Source organism: Rhinopithecus roxellana, chromosome 8 (genome assembly GCF_007565055.1).
Source record: "Rhinopithecus roxellana isolate Shanxi Qingling chromosome 8, ASM756505v1, whole genome shotgun sequence".
Lineage (NCBI taxonomy): Eukaryota > Metazoa > Chordata > Mammalia > Primates > Cercopithecidae > Rhinopithecus > Rhinopithecus roxellana.
The window spans coordinates 121082648-121103000 of NC_044556.1; the positions used below are offsets into that span (position 1 = coordinate 121082648).

Sequence of the window (20353 nt, forward strand, 5' to 3'; positions counted from 1 at the left end):
GAAAAATGGGAGAAGAAAATGTATTCTGGGTAAAGGTATTGAGCAATAAGAGTGTAGGGGAAAGCGGAGGAGTTTGTGGGTACAACTATGAGGAGGAAAGAAGAATGAGAAGAGCTGATACCCAAGGGAAGACTACTTTATGCTAATGGGTTTGAGCTTTTTAAAAGAAAGATTGGACAGTCCATCATAGTCAGTGCTCCCATTGCCATCAGAATTATAAAACCTCATCAATGATCTTGCTCAACTTAAGGCTAAGGCTTATCCTTCACTCCTCCTACCTTACCTTCTCTGGATCCCCATATCCTCACCTGAGCATAAGCCATTCTAGCCACAGTAAACTACTTGTAATTAGATGAAAGCACTTTTTCTCTGTTGATTCAGATGTAGTGGCATCTGAATTTGTAATGTGTCAACTTGCAGTTCAAGTACATTTTCCTTTCTTTGCTGGGTCACTTCTCTAGTATTGTATGGCAGCCATTCCAGCTTCCCCTACATTCTCCTTCAGCTTCTCTGACTTCTGGGCCAGGTGAGTTTAGTTTTATTGACAAAGGATTCCAGCTTCTCCTGCAGAATACCCACATCATCAACATCAATATTGGAAGCAGTAAGAGATGGACAGAGTTTTGAGCTTGTGGGTTCTACCTTGTCCTTGCTCTTCCCATTTCACATACACCTTCCCTCCCAACTGCCTGCCCTGCATATTTCAAGTTCCAGGATCAGATGTGAAAATGATAGACTTCAGAGACTAGACTACTTATCCTGCTTCCACAATTTCATATGGTCAAATCCCCAGTTCTGCTTCTCTAGTTGAATCCTGACGGATGTATCTGGGATCCATTTTCTTTCCTTCTTTGATCAAGTTGGGTGGGTGTTGTTCCTATATTTTGCCTTAACACCCTATGATTATACCTTTCATTGTTTTTAATCACACTGTAATAAAATTATCTATTTCCTTCTCCTTCTGCCTCATAAAATGGAAGTTTCATGAAAGCAACTATCATGTCTTACACTTGGTTGTGTGCTCTTCAACACTTGTTGAAATGTTAACAAGACATATTACCTTCACACTTCAGTAAAAGTTTTTACATATTTATGAAACGTGGAGTAATAAAAAATGACTAGAAGCAAAGAATACATAATTTTAATTTATACCTTAACCTGTATTATTTTATATATCCAGGTGTCCCAGATCTCACCTTTCAAAATTAGGGCAAATTTTCATTCCCACCTAATGAACTAGCAGAATACCTAAAGAGGTAGGTTGAATAATGACCTCCCCCAAAATATCCACTTCCTAATCCCTGGAATCTGCAGATATTTTGCTTTATGCGGCAAAAGGAACTTAACAGATGTGATTAAGAATCTTGAGATGGGGAGATTATTTTGGATTATCTAGGTGGGCCCAATGTAATCATAGATTCTTTATAAGAGGAATATGGGAGGTCAGTGAGAAAGGGGATTCACGAAGATGCTACACTTCTTTCTGCAGGTGGAGGTAGGGTCCATGAGCGAAAAAAATGCAAGGAATACAGGTCTAGGAGCTGAAAAAGGCAAGGAAATAGATTTCTATAGAATTTCCAGTGAGCAAGGTCCTACATACATCTTTTTTTATTTTATTTTATTTTATTTTTTGAGATGGAGTCTCGCTTTGTCACTCAGGCTGGAGTGCAGTGGCGCGATCTCGGCTCACTGCAAGCTCTGCCTCCCAGGTTCACGCCATTCTCCTGCCTCAGCCTCCCAAGTGGCTGGGACTACAGGCGTCCGCCACCACGCCCAGCTAATTTTTTTTTTTTTTTGTATTTTTAGTAGAGATAGGCTTTCACCGTGCTAGCCAGGATGGTCTCGATCTCTTGACCTCGTGATCTGCCCTCCTTGGCCTCCCAAAGCGCTGGGATCACAGGCATGAGCCACCGCAGCCGGCCCTACATACATCTTGACTTTGGCCCAGTGAAACCCACTTGGGACACCTGACATCCAGAATTGTATGAAATAAATTCATGTTGTTTTAAGGCCCTGTTTGTGGTAATTTGCTAGAGCAGTGAAAGGAATTTAACATACCTATATTTCTGCAAAACAAAGAAAATCAATTCAACCAATACCCATCAATCAACCAGAGAGCAACTGATATATTAGGCCTTATACAAAGGTTGATATTTCTTTAAAAGGTCTGATAATCCTATTAGACATGATCTTCATCATCTCCTGGTTCTCTCTCCTCCTTCTCCTTTCCGTATCTTCTCTTCACGCCACATTTTCCTGATTTCTTCAGGATCTCTGAGTTGTTTTCACTTTACTTGGTAAAATACTCAACTCTCCAGAGGCTTCACCTCCCACTTGGATATCCAGGTCTTCCATATGCTCTGAAGACATAAGAGTATCCCTTCAATAGATTTCACCTTCTTTAGGAAATAGTTGTGGTTATGAATACCTTTCTTCTTGGCACATGGCTATTATTCCCATTTTTGAAAAATATAATAATCCTTGAAAGCTTCTCCATTGTTTGCTGGAGTAAGAGAGAAATAGTCAACATGGCCTTTAAGGCCATGTAGGATCTGGCCCCCCTTGCCAGCCTCATGGAACACTCTCCTCATCACTCTTCGTGTTCCAGAAACACCGGCTTCCTCAATTCCCCATTCTCCCCATGAATTAGGGCCTTCACTCATGTTCTTCCTGTGCCAGAAGCACTCTTCCTTTTCCCTTACACAGTCAGTTCCTACCCATCCTTCAAAACCCAACTCAGAAGTTATTTCCACAGGAAGCATCTTTGACCCCCATATACCTTTGTAGCACTTACCACAATAACTAGGATAATTAATGATAGAATAAATTAATGGAAAGGTAATTCATCTGCAATTAGTTGCCTCTACTCTGGCCCTGTTGCTAAAATGTCAGCTCCACAAGATCATGAATTGTGTTTGCTTGATTCACTCCTGTATACACATAGGCCATAGTAGTATTTAATACATATTCGTCACATGGATAAATGGATAAGTAAATAGACACCCGAGCAGACTTTCTGATACCAGGTGGCTAGATATGTGTAAGGGAAGAGACAGCCTCAGCTTTATTGAGCATATTGTTGTGGCCCATTATATAGGGAAGTGGGACACATTTGTTGCAGACTTACTACATGATAAGCACTCTGTGTGTGTCTATTTCATTTCATCCTCACAATAATACTGAAAAAAAAGATATTTTTGTTCCCATTGCGTAGTTGAAACAATTTGATAGACTCTGTTGGCTTTGATATCCATGCAAGGGGAGAGGATTCAAGTGATCCCTGGTGAGTTTACTATTCCAGGAGGATATCTGACCTCCGTTTTGTACCACAAAATTATGGTGGCACCCTGTCAGAGAAGGAGGTATCCTGCCTCTGAGAGGCCTTCTCTAACTCACATGTTTCCACAGCACACTTGGCCTAATGGCTGCTTTATCCCAGAAACTACAAAGTGCTTTACTTGTGATATCTGACTTACTCTTCCCAACAATCTTAGCAGCTGGGTATTATCACTGCTCCCATTTTGCTGAAAAGCAATCTGAATCTCAGAGAGATTGGGTAAATGTCACATAACTTAAGGAGAGGAGTGCAGAATATTTGAACTCAAGGACTCCAGAACAGGATACTTAATCACTATATCACTGAAATTGCCCTTTTAGGGATTTGTTTTTCCCACTGGGTATAAACTCGGTTTGCATATTGGAACCATTTAGACTGATTTAAAAATACATATCAATAAACAGGCTTTAATCCAGACCATTTATATCAGAATATTTGGGCTTGACACCTGGCCATCAGTGTTTTTTAAGACCCTGGTAGATCCAGAGAGAAGTCAGTATTGTGTGTCAGAAGTCAGTCCTTGAGATCAGGTTTAGACATTTCCCTATCATCAGCATCTAGCACTGTGTTTGTCATGTGGGGAAAAACTTCATAAATGTATAATTTATTGAGTATAGGAACCAATCATTTATTTATTCACAAACCAACATTAGTTTAGTAGGGTAAAGAGACATTAGGGAAAGAGACACTGTGATAGGAAATAAGAATATAAAGCATTTCCAGATGCATAATTCTAATGAGATACTCCATAATAGGTGAGATACAGGAGGAACAGAGGCTGTCCCCATTAAAAGAAGAAGATATCTAAATTCTAAAGAGGGTTGCTGTTTAGACTGACACAGTCAAAATTCCAAGCATCTGACAAAGTAAAAACTAGAAATTTAATAGACTTGCATCAATTTGTTTACTTTCCAGTTTGTTTTTTTGCAATATCTAAATAACCACTGATGCCAAGTTGATAAATACTGAAGCATGTCCATGGTCCTGAGGTGGCACCTTGCAATAATGACTTAAGTAGAATAGGAAGGCACATTGATAGAGAATGGATATTCTGGCAGGGCAGTGTCCTGGTAGCCCAATATAACATTTTCATAATAAATGAGAAACATTGACTTGATGCAGAGGCCAGTACTATGATGGTTCCCTCTTGAGAAAATAATGAAAAAAACCTAGACTTGAATTGAGGAGACATGGGTTTGGGTTCTGGCTTCTCTGCTTACTAGCTGGAAGCCTTAGGTAATTCATTTTGTTTATTTTTCTATGATATGGAGTTAATATTCCCCCAGAGCATGCTTATTCCCCCAGAGAAACGTATTGTGAAGTTTTAATGGGATAATTACATAGAATTATATAGTTTTAATAAATCATTTTTATAAGAGAATGAAGAACATAGCTCTTCCATACCACCAGAATGTACTCCTTCCCTTAGGAAGATAACAGTCTCATCCAATTACTGTTCTCAGCTTCAATTCTGTGACCTCTGGGTAACATGCTGTTCCTTAGTCAGGTGTGACTTCTAGCCCACTATGTAATGACAAAATTCTTCCATTGGACTGACAAGCTGGTATTCTGATCCATTTCTTTTTATGGTGCTGAAAATGATGATTCTATAGTAGGTTGAATTATTGAAATTATTTTAACAATAGTATTTGTGAAAGATATTGGCTAGGTCTTTAGCAATTCCTTATTCTTTACTCATACATTAGAAGAGGAGATTTACTGACCTGCCTTGCAGTTAGGTTGGCCAAGTGACTCATTCTGGGCAGTCAAATGTGAGTGAGAGTGATAAGTGTCACTTCTATGTCTAAGTGGATAAGTACTAGATATTCTCACTCCTCCCTTTCTGCATCAGAGGCCATTTGTTAAAGACGATGGCATCACAAAATGAAAGGTTTTGGTATCCTTGAGAACAACTTCTCGGGCAAAATGTCAATCCACATCAGATTATTATATAAGGATAATGTTGCACCCATTTTGAAAGAATACTATGTGCCACAGTACACAGCTCATAGCTTTATAGAGTCAAGAAAACCAATTGCTTCTATACATCAAGCAGAAGGCATTCCAAGTATATTAGGAGATAAAACCAGTGCTACTGTACTACAAAAACATAAAGTAATTTGATTCTGATCATTATTATACAACATATCTATATATCAAATCATAATTATGTGCATCTCAAATATATGCAATCTTTATCAATTAAATATTTTAAAGTTAAAAATGTTTTAAAATGCTCTTCCATATATACCTTTATCATCATATCTTATGGCATAGGGATGTATTATTTAGCATCCAATATTTAATATAAACACATTAGAATAAAGTTCAGTCTTTTAAGGAAAAAAAGCAGAAAGCTGCTATGACAGATGGGATTAAGAGTACTGTCATTTTTTCAAATTTCTTTACAACATAAGCCTTCTAAAAAGCTAGTGCAAAAACTAGTATGTCAGTAGGTAAATGGGAATTTTCAGGTATAGAATGTGTCTTTACAAGATTCTTGGCTGTTTCTTATGTGTAGACATGACTGGAAGCAAACAGACAGCAAGCATTCTAAATTTTGATTCCATACATTGGTCAAAGAAATGCCATACCTGACCTACAACAGTTGGCAATTGCTAAAATAATCTCAAAGAACCCAAATTCACACCAAAAGAAGTAAAATCCAATAGCTGAACAAACTCCTAGAAGTACGTCCTTCATACTCCCCAACTTGAAAAGGAAAGATTCAGGTCCACAGAGGACAACAGACAAGGGTGGTTCTTCCAGAAAGCAGAACCAGGAGTTGCCAGGTTGCCCAACTAAATATTCACTCTACTGCTGGGGCCCAGAGTCACCATCCCTGCCTGGCAGGATTTGACGATTTCTATGAACCAGTTATCACCATCTTCCCATCTTCCCCTTTTCTGAATGGTAGTTTTTCCTGCATTTATCCTGTTTCTTCTCTGCCATTATATATTGAATGCGTTAAAGGTAGATAACATTTTTTCTTCCTGCCTAGATGTAGTAGCACCATTCGGAAGAGAAGGAAACATCTTCTGACTACCCTGAGGAGGATAAAGACAAAGGAGCTTGAGCCCCATTGGCACATTAAAGCCATGCGTTAGCCCTGCATTCCTAACTCCAGAATTTCTTGTTATGTGAGAAAAATTACACTCCTTTTTTAAGCTGTTGGTTTGCATTTCTGTTACTTTCAGCCTAATGTAATTAGGCTGAAAACACCAAACCATCTCTAACTGGTATGGTGCTGGTTTTCTGTACTCATAGCCAAGTGCTTTACTATTATAATACTACATTTCACTGGCTCAACATTAAGACCCACCCTCATTTTATGCACCACAAAGACAAGAAAACATTCTGTCAATTAAAACTATAATACAACATTGATTATAAGACATGTCCCTATTTCAGAGATATTAAGATATGGTTCGATTAAATAAGTAGAGTTAGAATTTGAGCCCTTTGCTTAAAAAATAAACATATATATTGGCATAGACAGAAAATTTTGGAAATGTACACAAAAGCCATTAATAGTGATTGCCTTTGGGGAATAAAAATGAAGGGTATAGGATATAATACTTATTTTGACTTTTTGCCTTTTATTACATTATAAGCATGTGTTAGTTTTATGAGTAATCCAAGCCAGAATGTGAGCACTATGAAGTGAGCACAATTTTGTCCATCACTGTAATCCTAAATTCAAGAACAATGCCTGTCATTTGGCACTCAAGTATATGCTGATTCAATAAATGCTTTTAAACAAGTCACTGTCATTGAAAAGGAAATAAGAAGTCATCTGGTTTTTCATCATTAATCTACAAGTTCTTTTGTAATAAGAGCTATGTCATATTTGTCACTGAATCTTCAGCATGTTGCACAAAACACTGGAACTATATAAACATTTTCAAAATTTGAAAAGCATGTTATGCCCGAGAATTTAGGTTAAATATGTTGAGTGTGAAGTAGTGATTTGGAGGAGTATCTTGACTTAATAAAAGTAGGCTATCAGGAAAAATTGGTTTGATGGCTATCTGCTGCAGGTTGCCAGCAGAAGAAGGGAGGATGTAGTCAGGAAAGCCAGCTACACTGCCACTATGATATTGAAAGCAAGGTTGTCTAAGGGCTTCTATCAACACTGTGACAATGGGAATGACAGGTGGGACTTTGCATTTCCATGGCATATTGAACATTTCAAAATACAATATTATATCTATCACAAAAATCAATATCCCACTCTGTCCTCCAACCCCTGTAAGGATAGAATAAGTTGTAAAAATTCAGTCCTCAAATAGTTAAATTACCAATGTTCTCATTGGAGAGTTGTGATAAAATTAGCAATTTTGTTGTAATGTTCTGTTTTCACTAGACTCTGCTGATTCCTCCTCAATGTGTAAACAAAAAATAGAATTCCAAGGCCCCCAACTGTCTTAATGGACCCCCTTTTGGCCAAAGAAACCTGAAAAACTTGTTCGAGCCATGATGGAAAGTGGAAGGTCAGACATGCCTCATTGTTCACTCCCCTCCTTGGAGTTTAGATGCAACGGACTAGAATTTAACATTGAAACGGAAAACTCAAGACTAACAAAACAGGCTCTATAGCAATAAGACAATTCCAACCTGACTCTGGTATAGCATCACATGACAGATAACAGGCTCTGAAGGAAAACAAAGTATTTTATCCCAAAATATATTTCTTTGACAAATTCTGAAAGGGTCCTGAAATCTGTCTCTTGTGGGGAAGACTTGCATTCTGTAGAGACTCTCTTTCCCTTACTAGGTCCTTTTTTTTTTTAGAGTCTGACACATTTTAAGTTCTGATAAGAGACATTCGCCATCTATTCTCTCTGAAGCCTGCTACTTGGGGGCTTCATCTGTATGACAAGAACCTTGGTTACCACAAACCCTTTATCTAAACTCAAGCATTTATCTATGTTGAGTTCAAGTCTTCAGGCAGAGCTTAACTCTTCCACCCAATCGCCAACCAGGAAAGCTCTGAATCCATGACCTGGAAGCCCCCCTCTCCCACCCATTTAAGATGTCCCACCTTTTCAGGCCAAACCAATGTATACCTTACATGTTTTGATTTATGTCTTTGCCTGTAATTCCTGTCTCCCTAAAATGTATAAAACAAACCTGTAACCCAATCACCTTGGACACATGTTCTCAGGACCTCCTGAAGCTATATCATTGACTGTGGTCCTTAATCTTGGCAAAATAAGATTCTAAATTGAGTCCTGTCTCAGATACTTTTTGGTTTACAAATGGGACCTTCTCTGCACCTCTTCCTCTACCACCTTACAGTGACATTGAAATCAACCTAGTCAAACTATGAAACTACACTTTGGAAGAAGAATGGTAAGAAATATCCCTTTCAGGCCAGGCACTATGGCTCACACTTATAATCCTAGCATTTTGGGAGGCTGAGGCAGGTGGATCGCTTGAGCCCAGTTCAAGACCAACCTGGGAAACATGGTGAAACTCTATCTCTACAAAAAACACAAAAATTAGCCAGGTATGGTGCCATGGGCTTGTGCTCCCAGCTACTCAGGAAGCTGAGGTGGGAAGATCACCTGAGGCCATGGTGGTTGAGACTGCAGTGAGCCTTGATTTCACTACTGCACTCCAGCCTGGGCAACAGGGTAAAACCTTGTTTAAAAAAAGAAAAAGAAAACAAAAAGAAAAAAGAAGGAAGGAAAGGAAAGAAAAAAGGAAGGAAAGAAAAAAGGAAGGTAGGAAGGAAGGAAGGGAGGGAGGGACAGAGGGAGGGAGGGACGGAGGGACGGAGGGACGGAGGGAGGGAGGGAGGGAGGGAGGGATTCCTTTTGGAAGTTCTTAAAGAATGTGGAAACCACAGTCCTATAATATTAACATATTGGTTTGAATTGAATTGCTACTTAGAAATATATTTACAAGGTCAAGAGTTACTAAGTTATTCCACAACGTCAGACAATTTAATTCCTGGTATTTAGGTGTGCCATTTATTTACAACTTGATTTCTGTTACTGCCTTTTTTCCTTTCCTTTTATTCTTTTTTTTTTTTTTACCATTTATGTATATGAAAAATGTCTCAAGGTAAAATTTTCCTTCATGACATCAGTTATAGAGGAAGGCCTCCCATCAGGGAGTTATAACTGTAGTCAAGAGTAGTTTTCTAAAAAGAGAGGGAAAAAAGCCTTTTTAATAGAGGGTAATGGGTGACTGGAAGAAAAATTCTAAGCAATAGAAGTTGTCTGGGCTGGCAGTGGCTTTAAATGAACAAGAAGTTCATTGCGGTAAATGAACTAGGGAAGGGGTTTCACAGTGTACTTCAACAAGATACAGAAGATATAAATCAATAGGGCCTGGCATCCACACAAATTAATGGCATAAATCATGAGTATTTTAATTCATTTCTTGATAATAAAATGTCCATCACTTTACAGATATATTTACTAAAACAATTTATAGAGTAACCTTGACCATGAAATATTCTCTAATTATTCTAGAAGAGTTTCCAGTAAATAGAACCTACACATTCAGAGGAACTTAGAGGAATTTCAAACATGGATTAATTCTTTACTGAATGAAGAAATATTTTTTAAAAAATATTATTCTGTCAAAGCATTGACTTCTAAAAATTCTTTGCAATGTTTTATTTAGCCACAATTAGAAAGTACCAGACACCTGCCCAGTTCTGCAGCTCCAGTTTCCCCATTCCCTTCCCCAGATATGGTAGGTTTCTATGTCTAATTTGTATATAGTAGTTAACTTTAATTGAGCTCTTCCAAAGAGCTAAGCATTCTATATGTATCCTATAATTTAACTGCTATAGCATTTAATTGCTACATCAAAATGTAAGGAAGGAAAAGTCACAGGAAGATAGTGTTTTGTAGGGCATATAAATCAGATGTTTCAGATTTTTTTTTTCTTAATAGGCTTATATAGGCCTATATTTATGCACCTCAGGCTTCAGAGCCTTTATTTTATGGCTTAAAATTAAAAGGCACTTTCACATTTACTATTTCACGTGATAGCTTTTGTTCTTAAAAGATACGTACAGAGTACATTGTAAACTGACCTCGCAATTGCCACCAAAACTGTTAAATTTGTTTTTTATAACACTGTAAAATTGGTTTTATTTGTCTTTATATTACATGCTTTACTGTCTTTGCATCTAGTGATGTTCACATCCTTACCATTTCAACCTCCACTCCCATAGCCACACCCTGAATCATGCAGAATTACTCCACTACTGATATCTTAAATTGAAGTAATCCTGCTTAATCAACAGAAATTCATTTTCTTACAATTCTGAAGGCTAAACATCTAAGATTAATTTGCTGGTAGATCTGGTTTCTTCTTCTTCTTTTTTTTTTTTTTTTTTTTTTTTTTTTTTTTTTTTTGAGACAGAGTCTTACTCTGTCAACCAGGCTGGAGTGCATTGGCACCCTGTCAGTTCACTGCAACCTCAGTCTTCTGGGTTCAAGCAATTCTCCTGCTTCAGCCTCCCAAGTAGCTGGGATTACAGGTGCCCACCACCATGCCCTGCTAATTTTTTTATATTTTTAGTAGAGACGGATTTCACCATGTTGGCCAGGCTAGTCTCAAATTCCTGATCTCAGGTTATCCGCCTGCCTTAGCCTCCCAAAGTGCTGGGATTACAGGTGTGAGCCACCGTGCCTGGCCCCAGATCTGGTTTCTTATCTAAGACCTCTCTCCTTGGCTTATAGCTGGACATCCTCTCTGTGTCCTCTCACGATCTTTCCTCTGTGTCTTAATTTCCTCTTCTTATTAAGATACTAGTCAGTCCAAATTAGAACCCACCCTAATGAACTCACTTAATCATAGTTACCCCTTTAAAGACCCTATCTCCAAACGCAGTCATCTTCTGCTGTACTAGGGGTTAGGACTTCAACATGGGAGTTTGGTGGGGCGCACAGTTCAGCTCATGACACCTTCATTCCTATCATATCTCATCTTTCACTTTACTGGGAAGATTCAGACCCTTAAACCCTGTTCTCAAATCTTCATTGCCTTCTTTTCACAGCTTAGGACTCTTGTCTTTCACTTCAGCTGCCATCCTCAGAACAAAAGCTGCTACCCCACCATCCCCCTTCCTTTGAACCTATCTAGGAAAACCGTAACCTTAGACGAATTCACCTATTTTACTTTCTTCTCTGCTCCTGGATTACACTGCTCCCCGAGAAACGTTACACGTGCATGTAGAATGCTGCTATTGCCCATGAAGAAGTCGTGGTCTATTAGAAATCTGTGTTCCTCAACCCCAACCAGACTTTGATACCCCAGGCAAGCCTTACAGGTAGTTCCTGCCTTTATGTAACACTCCTGAAATCTACTACTTGACCCCTTACTCACTCATTCTCAACGGATGACTTTGCTCCCTACATTATAGACAAAAATAGAAGTCATCATCCAGGAAATTCCTCAATTCCGCCATGCCTCTTTCTTTGAACCCAGCCCACCCATATTTGCCTCTACTCCCTTTCTTACTACCTATTCTATCAGACTGGAGATCTATTTGATTACAAAATTCACACGTTCTATTTATATTGGGGATGGGGATGGCAGAGGCAGCAGGAAATGCGGAGAAAGGCAAAGCTAGCAAGATAATTCTTTCTGATACGTAGTCAAGCATAAAAATTACATAAAATGTTGTTATTTTAACTCAAAGTCTGAATGATACGGTTTTGCTGCGTCGCCACCCAGATCTCAACTTGAATTCCCATGTGTTGTGGGAGTGACCCAGTGGGAGGTAATTGAATCATGGGGGAGAGGTCTTTCCCATGCTGTCCTCACTATAGTGAATAAATCCCACGAGATCTGATGGTTCTCTAAGGGGAAGTTTCCCTGCACAAGCTTTCTCTTTGCCTAGTGCCATGATTAGGAGGCTTCCTCAGCCACATGGAAGTCTATTAAACGTCTTTCTTTTGTAAATTGCCCAGTCTCAGGTATGTCTTTATCAGCAACATGAAAACAGACTAATACACTTGTATTTATTAATTTTGCTTTATAAAATTCTAATATAAAATTATATCCCATCAAGCTTTATTAAAATATCTAGGTTTCTTCTTTCCCAAGAGGCTATCACAAGTTCTTACAAAAGTTACAAGTGAAATTAAAAAACTAAAGCGTATCTTAAGGAATTGAACAATGTGGGGCAGCGGGGGATCGGGGGAGGAAGTTATCCATCATATGCACTTGAAACAGATGTCTACTTGGTGGCTGCCCCAGAAGAATCATTTTCAGTTCCAAGGTCCAAGCCTATTAGACTAAGTGTCAATTGTGCAAAGCTTGGATGAAGATTCAAGGCCGTCCTAGCACATTCTTCAAAGCCCTTCCTTTTTCAACTCTTTATCCAGTTCCTAACTTTTCTTAAACTTATAAAAATAATTCATTCTTATATTCAATAGTTCCTTGTACTCAGTTTTTCTCAGTAGTGATCACATATGAATCACATTTTATCTGCAGTATAGACAGCAGCTTAAGGATGTAGACATGAAATAATTTAACTGAACCACTATGTTAGAAAATTTTAAAATCAGAAGTTTAGCTGCAACCGTGGAGGAGTTTTTAGATTACATATGTGGTGTTTTATCAATCTCTTATATGTATTTGTAATGCAAAAATCTTCACAACCAAAAATGATATTCATTTTTAAATAGTAATTATACATTATTGCAGATCTTTGTATCACTAAACTATGAAAACTCTGGCATGCTTTTTGAGGTCAATGTCAATATCCCTTAGATGTTTACATTTTTTTATTGATTTTTTCATCCTGAAAGTTCTTTCTATTCATTTCTCTTCAACATGGACATATTCTGTGGTTATTTTCAAGGCTGCAGCCCTGTCAAAAAGTATTAAAAACCCAGAAGAAACATCTCAAATGGCTCTTCCACACCTGTCACAGTTATCCCAGGACCACACATGCAGATTCCTCAGGCTAATACCACCGCACTGCCCCTAGTGCCTTTCCATTTTAAATACCTTACATGTGATATCTTATTTTATTCTTACAACATTAGCCTGAGGTACATTGAAATCGAGGAGGAACCTGAATCTAGAGATTCCAAGTGACTTGTTCATGATTAGCAAAATAGCTAGTGGGGAGAGTTAAGTCTTTCAACTCTAACTTCCAGTATTCGGTCAACTACATTAATATATCTCTAATTTGAAATGTATTATAATTATTATTTTTCATTGGGGTGATATCTTTAACTGGCACATTGTTAAATAATAAAGGGTAGCACAGTTCTAGACTCTAAACCCCCAATGGAATATCTGGATCAGGTCTACCGTTTATTCTTATAAGTTAGAAAGTCAACAGTTGTGGTTGGAGAGAAGTTTTATTTCGATATCCCAGAAATGGGTTAGGACCAGAGATGTGAGAACCAGAGAAGGCCAGAAAATAGAAATACCAACCAAGCATTATGTATACTAACCTGATACTTTTTTTTTTTTTCTTTTCAGCTATCTGTTGTGGTAGTCTGACTAAAACAAAAAGACATTTCAAAAATTAAAATTCTTAGCCATAGTCTACTTATTCTTTACAATCCAATTTCATATACAAATTTTCTCAGAGTCATGGTCTCCCTCTATTTCTGAAATAAGGTATTTGATTCAGCTCCCTTATACACTTTTATGGCACTCAATTGCTGGGGGATATTGAGAGGTATCTACCAGTCTACACACCCTAGGTCCAATCTGTGTAGCTTACTTTTAGCTTCAAATATGTATCACTTTAAAATATTTTCATTATATAAATTCTTTCCAAATACACATTCAAAAATATATATATACATTCAAATTATGATATAAACGAAGTTTGAGTAACGAAGATGGGATGTCACAGAAGCCAAAACCCAACTGTGAGGGAGACTAAACATCCCTAGCATTAGTGCTACTCTGTATTTCATTAACTCTGCCCACCATAAACTCCCATCTCTTCTCTTCATCAATCTTTTAGTATTTCCACCCTCAATCAATTGAAATTTTTATTGAGCACTTTTATCTGATTGGCACTAGGAATGCTCCATGCTTGGCATTAGGAATAATACCATGAATGTAAGATGTATTCGCTTTCTTCAAAGAGTTTAAAAGGCAATTGGAAAAACAAGGCACACATAGAAAATTAAGTAATAATACAAGAGATCATAATAATGCAATGCGAAATAACAAGCAAGGTAGTACATAAAAAGTGGCCATAAGTTAGGGAGAGAGAAAAAAAAAACTGGCATTTCTGAGAACCTATTTTATGACAAGTTCTGTAAAAGTGGTTTTATAGATTATTGCATTTCTAGATGGAAACAGGCTTTGTTAATCAGCATTATATAAATGTTGTTTCCCTGAGTTTTGTCTATTTGAGATTTCTGGATCCTGAGTGTAATAGAAAGGATTCATTTAATGTAGGAATTTACTACTACAACGCAATCATATTAATATCTTCATTTTATGAAAGAGAAAATTGAAGCTCAGAAAGATTAAATAATTTACCTAAGGTCAAACATCCAGTAGGTGGCAGAAGCAACTTTCAAATTCTAAACTTCATGCAAGTCACACAAGTTTTTAAGAGTATCTCAAACACACGCTCTGGGATAAAAACCAGATGGCCTTCACTATAGCTAAGTTAAGATAAATATAAGTAGCATTGGTCTAAAAAACGTGAAGCAGGATGCTGATATAAATGTCCAGTTACTCTTTGTTGAGGAATTGACCAGTGTAGTCTAAACCCCTAGCCCATGTGATCAAGGGTACCAAATCTGGTATAATTTGTTTTAGTTTGCACACTGGGCTCTCTTCATTTGTAAACTCAGCAATTCTCACAGTGAGGGAAGTTTGTTGCTTTCTTTGAGTGGTGGTAGGTGGGGAGAGTGTTTCAGGGGAAGTGACTCCTTTCTAGGCTTCACCCTTCATTTTTGACCCAGTAGGCTCAGGATGAGGCCTGATAATCTGTTTTATTTTGATTCATAATCCATTCACATTAGCTTGCTGTCCACTATTTAAGAACTATTGCTCTCAAGCATGTTTCAGGGCAATACAGATTTGGTTTAGCTTAGTTTAAGTGACTGAACAAAGTCCACTTTAAGTAATTCATCTCTTATTTTCTGGAGCCACCGTGCTTACCTCTGCTAAAAGCTGTGAAACATACTGCTTTAACCTACAAAAGCTTCTCTGAAACAGAAGTGTATATTTTTGTACCAATATTTTTCTTACCAGCTGTGCTTTCTTCCAGGGAGATGGTGCTTTGCCACTAAATGAGCCTGTGTGCAAAAATACTCTCTGTCAAGTAGAAACTTGCTGTTTCATATTCATCAGCTAATTTATTCCTGTGACCACCTTTTACAGTATCCCTATTTTACAGATTTTTTTAAAAAGCAAATTTAAGAAAGGAGATAACTTTCTCAAGTTCATGCAGCTGATACTCACTGGAGGTTGAGTTTCAAATTAGGTCTGCCTGATGCTAAATTATTCTCCTTTGACTTTTCTCTGTCTTCATTTTCTCTCCTGTCTTCATTTTATCCCTTGCCCATGTATTAAGTCCCATCCTGTTACCCACAAGCATACCTCAGTCTTATTCCTGGCTCTTAGTATTGAGGAAGTTGTCAACCTTGGCACTAGGTAGGTTTTAAACTGGACGTTCTGTTCATGTATGAATTTTCTGAATAATTCATTGGTTTGGTGCCCACTAAAAGGACCAACAAGATTATTTTCTGATAATTTCAAGTTTCATTGTGAAGATTACACATAAATTTTTTCTACTCCTTATTCATTCATCTCATTGTTTAATGACTGTGTTTTATTGTGTCATGGTCGATTTATTTGCCAGGAATATGAGGTCTCTGCTTGAAAAGAAAATAGTTTTGTTATCTTTTTTTTCCAAATCTCATCATAATCCCAGCAAAGATATACGGGTTAATGTTACCAATAGGTAAAGGTCAATGAGAAGCAGTAAAACAGTATTTGTCAATGTTTTATGAATTTAAGCGGGCTTAACTGTGGAGAAACTACTAAAAACCATAGTCTTCTCCTCTGTACTAGGCTTCCTATTCTAAAATAGGCTCATTTTTAAAACTTCTGACCATTCAGTAAATAATTTTGTGATAAACTATGTATGCATAGGGCATCATGCTGAGTGCTGAGGAAAATCCAAGTTAGACTGCAAGACATGACTCCTACACTCTGTAAGAACTATCATCCATCTTCAGAAAGAAAAAATTATGCAATGATAATGATAACCAAGGAATTGTAGCTAATGGATAAAGTGAAAGTTCAGATGCCAAAGTAAACAGGGACTTGAGTTGAAGTAATTCCTAAGAATAAAGGAGAAAAATACCATTTCACTATAAAGTAGAGATTATATAACAACTTTAATTTTCATCACAACAGAAAATGCTAAGTTATGTGCTCGAACAAGTTTTTTGTTGTTGTTCTCTGGTGAGAAGATCAAAGAACATTTGAATCTCTTCCGGCACCTCATAGGTCAAGCCAACAAAACTAACTTACAAATATTCCACGTCTCCTATAAACAAACATATGCTGCTTTTCTCCAACATGGCCAAGCCCAAAGGAGGCGTTGTGCAAGTATCCATGACAGTTTTCTGGCTCTAGAGTGGAGAGGGTAGCGAAGAACAAAGCACTTGCAGGGTGAGAATCTGAATCCAGCCTGAGCTGAAGAGGAGAGGCTAGTTGTTGCCAATGGTGGTTTAGGTAATGGTGTGAGTAGAAACCAACTACTCCTGGTTTTAGAGAAATGTGGACTGGTGGATGCTCTCTTAATGCCACCTAACAAGCCCTTCTCATTTGAAAGATACAAAACTACAGAAGAACCTAAGAGAGCCTATGTTACCCTCAATGGGAAAGAAATAGTGGATGAGTTAGGATAAAAGATTATTCTGTATTTGAATTTTGTGGAAAAAGCACAATGGAAGGAATTGGGGCCTCAAGCCTTACTACCAGGCCTCATAGTAGTAGAAGAAATAATTTCTTCTGAGGATGAGAAAATTCTTTTGGAAAGTGTTGATTGAACAAAAGATACAGACCATCAAAATTTTCAAAAATGCTTGAAACACAGAAGAGTAAAGCATTTTGGTTATGAGTTCCACTGTGAGAACAACAATGTAGATAAAGATAAGCCTTTGCCTGGGGGTCTTCCTGATGTTTGTGATCGCTTTTTGGAGAAATAGCTGAGGGAGGGTAACATTAAACATAAACCTGAACAATTGACCATAAATCAATATTAAGCTGGGCATGACTGTCATGGATTTTAAGTACGCAGATGGTATCACAGTGCCAGTTATGTTGCCTTGTTGGAGTTGGCTGGTGATGACAGGAGAATCTAGATACCTTCGGACCCATGGGTTACCCTTTGGCTTGTGATAGCCAGAGGAAAGAGACTCCTCCCTCATTTCCAGAGAGTGACAAAGAAACCTGATAACTAGAGCAAGAGTACGTCCATCAAGTTTATGAATAGGTTGCTGGGCACTTCAACAGCATGAGACATACTGCTTGGCCACACATCATTGAGTTTTTGAAGGCTTTGCCAAGTGGTTTAATAGTGGCTCATACTGAATATGGTAATGGAGAAAGCACCTTGGCATCAATAAGGAGTTAGATTTGATTGGTTGTGATCAGAGTCAAAACCTTGTGGACATTTGTAGAGTGAGACAATTCCAGGCTTTTGTTTGTGATGTATTGTCAGTACCAGTCCACAGTGGGTTTGGTATGCCTGAATCTCCATTGCTGTTATTCCCCATTTTGCAACAACAGAACATAGAGTGACAGCTCTTCAAGAAGATGTTGGACTCCTGAAACCTAGTGGGAAGGCACTCATTTACGTCTGGGCCATGAAACAAAAATATATCATAATAAACAGAAGTCCAAGTAGCTTACAGGAAACAGAACTAGCCAAGGAAAGAGAGAGGAGATAAGCAGTTATACCTCAGTGCAGGGGATGCTTGTGAAGCAAATGCCTGATGTGGGCAGTCAAGACTCAGCATCTTCTGTCCCCTCCACTAATGACTCTTAGGAGGGAGGATATAATTCAAGGCAAGTTACTAATTCCGAGCTGCCTATTCATATTAACAGGACTTCTTTTTGTTCTCGGGTACTGTATTGGTTCCCTGGTACTTTACGGGAAACCCTGATAAAGACGAACCTGTTGAGCCATTTGGTCCCATATGATCGCATGGCCCAAGTCCGGTGTTTCATCGTTACTTACATGTTCTGTGAGGGAGAATAGGAAGTCGCCTGCAGGACTGTGAGTGATGTCAGCATTCTGCAAAGCTACTATGTTCAAGAAAATGTGTGTGTGATTCTTCAAAAGGTTTGATTATTTACCTGAACATATCATATATAAAAAAGAAATGCTCATTTTCTTTCAAAAAAAAGAATAAATTAATTATCATTTTAATTAAAAACTTATAAGAAACTACCAAAGGAGAGCTCTTGAGAAAAATTTGGAAGTAGAGATTCATTAGGAAACATTCAGTTGGCTGCTGTTGGCTGACCTCATAAATGTAGGCTCCTACAACTTTCCTACAAGAGAAGGTTTCTAAAAGCGACTAAAGTAATTTGTGCAGTGCTTGTCATTCTTGGGTAAGAGTACACCGTTTCGAAGATAACGTTTTGTTATAAAGTGTCACTGAATGTACTAAATTATGTAGGATCTTAGTGAAGTAATTCTATCATATTTTAATAAAGGAAATATTCCTGGTTAATAAAAAACAAATACATGCTTATCTTCAAATTAACTTGATTAATCTATCTATAAAAGCTATACTACTCATCACTGTAACTTTTTTTATTGTAATATGTAACATTTTCATAAACTCTAAGGCAGACATGAATATCACACTAACATCAGCTAGTAGGGTGCCTGTTTTGCTGCCTCTTTTGCCTTCCTGTGTGTTCCTGGGTGGTCCATCACTCTCAGGTGCAGTATGTGGACTCTAAGAATGAAATGGTCAGATTCTCTGGTGTGAAACTCAAACTACTGCCCTCATTCCTCATTTTTTAATTATACTGTCTCAGTGGCTTCTATATTACTTATGGGCCAATAAATGATGGGTATCCTCCTCTTGATGGTATTCTGAAGTCGGGAGAGTCGGGAGGGTACAGTGAGCCATGATCGCACCACAGCATTCCAGCCTGGGTGACAGAACAAGACTCCAACTCAAAAAATAAAGAAAGAAAAAGAAAAATTGCCTGGCCCAAAATGTCATAGTGAGATCATTCATACATTTAATCCTTAAAGTTCTTTCAAGTTCTAAAATTATATGATTCTACGTGGAAAGTACATTTTGAAAATTATTGTTTTACAATGCAGACATGAGTATCGGGCTAACATCAGCCAATAGAGTTTCTGTTTTCCTTCTTCTTTGGCCTTCATGTGTGTTCCTGGCTGGCCCATCACTCTCAGGTGCGGTATGTGGGCTCTACGAATGAAATGGTCAGATTCTCTGGTGTGAAACTCAGACTACTATCCTTGTTCGTCATGGGTCCAAAACTAGCCTGGAAAGTCTTTTTGGCCCTTATACAGCAACCCAGTTCCAGCTGATAGAATATGAGAAATGGAATGGAGCCTAAAAGGCTATCTTGTCCCCTCACCTCTACTCGCTCACAATTACCAAAGCAACCAACACAAGGGTTCTTCCTCTAATGAGCCTTAAAAGTGATCTTTCTTATTCCATAAGGCTCCTGCTCTGGAAGGCTCTGGTAATGGCTGCCATTTTCCTGGTAACTTAGGGTTATTTATAACATCAGCAGCTGCCACGGAAGGCTCTCAGATGGGAACTCAGAGTTGTAAGATAAGCTCTCCTTCATTTATTTTCCTTAATCATGGCTCTCTTGGTTTTCCTGCCCCTGGGGCAATAGTGGCAATGTGAGGAGCAGAGACCTTGCCCCTTTGTAAAGGAACAAGTAGGGTGACCACTCCGGACCTATCATTGGACCTGACTTTAACTTGGTGTTTCTCAACAGGGCAACCAAATGTCAAAAACCACAGTGAGTGGTCACAGA

At 38.1% G+C, this 20353-nt stretch overlaps 1 pseudogene; it reads left to right on the plus strand.

The window, feature by feature from the left end:
- The first annotated feature begins 16252 nt into the window (after positions 1-16252).
- LOC104668558 lies at positions 16253-17604 on the plus strand (annotated as a pseudogene).
- Positions 17605-20353: the final 2749 nt, after the last annotated feature.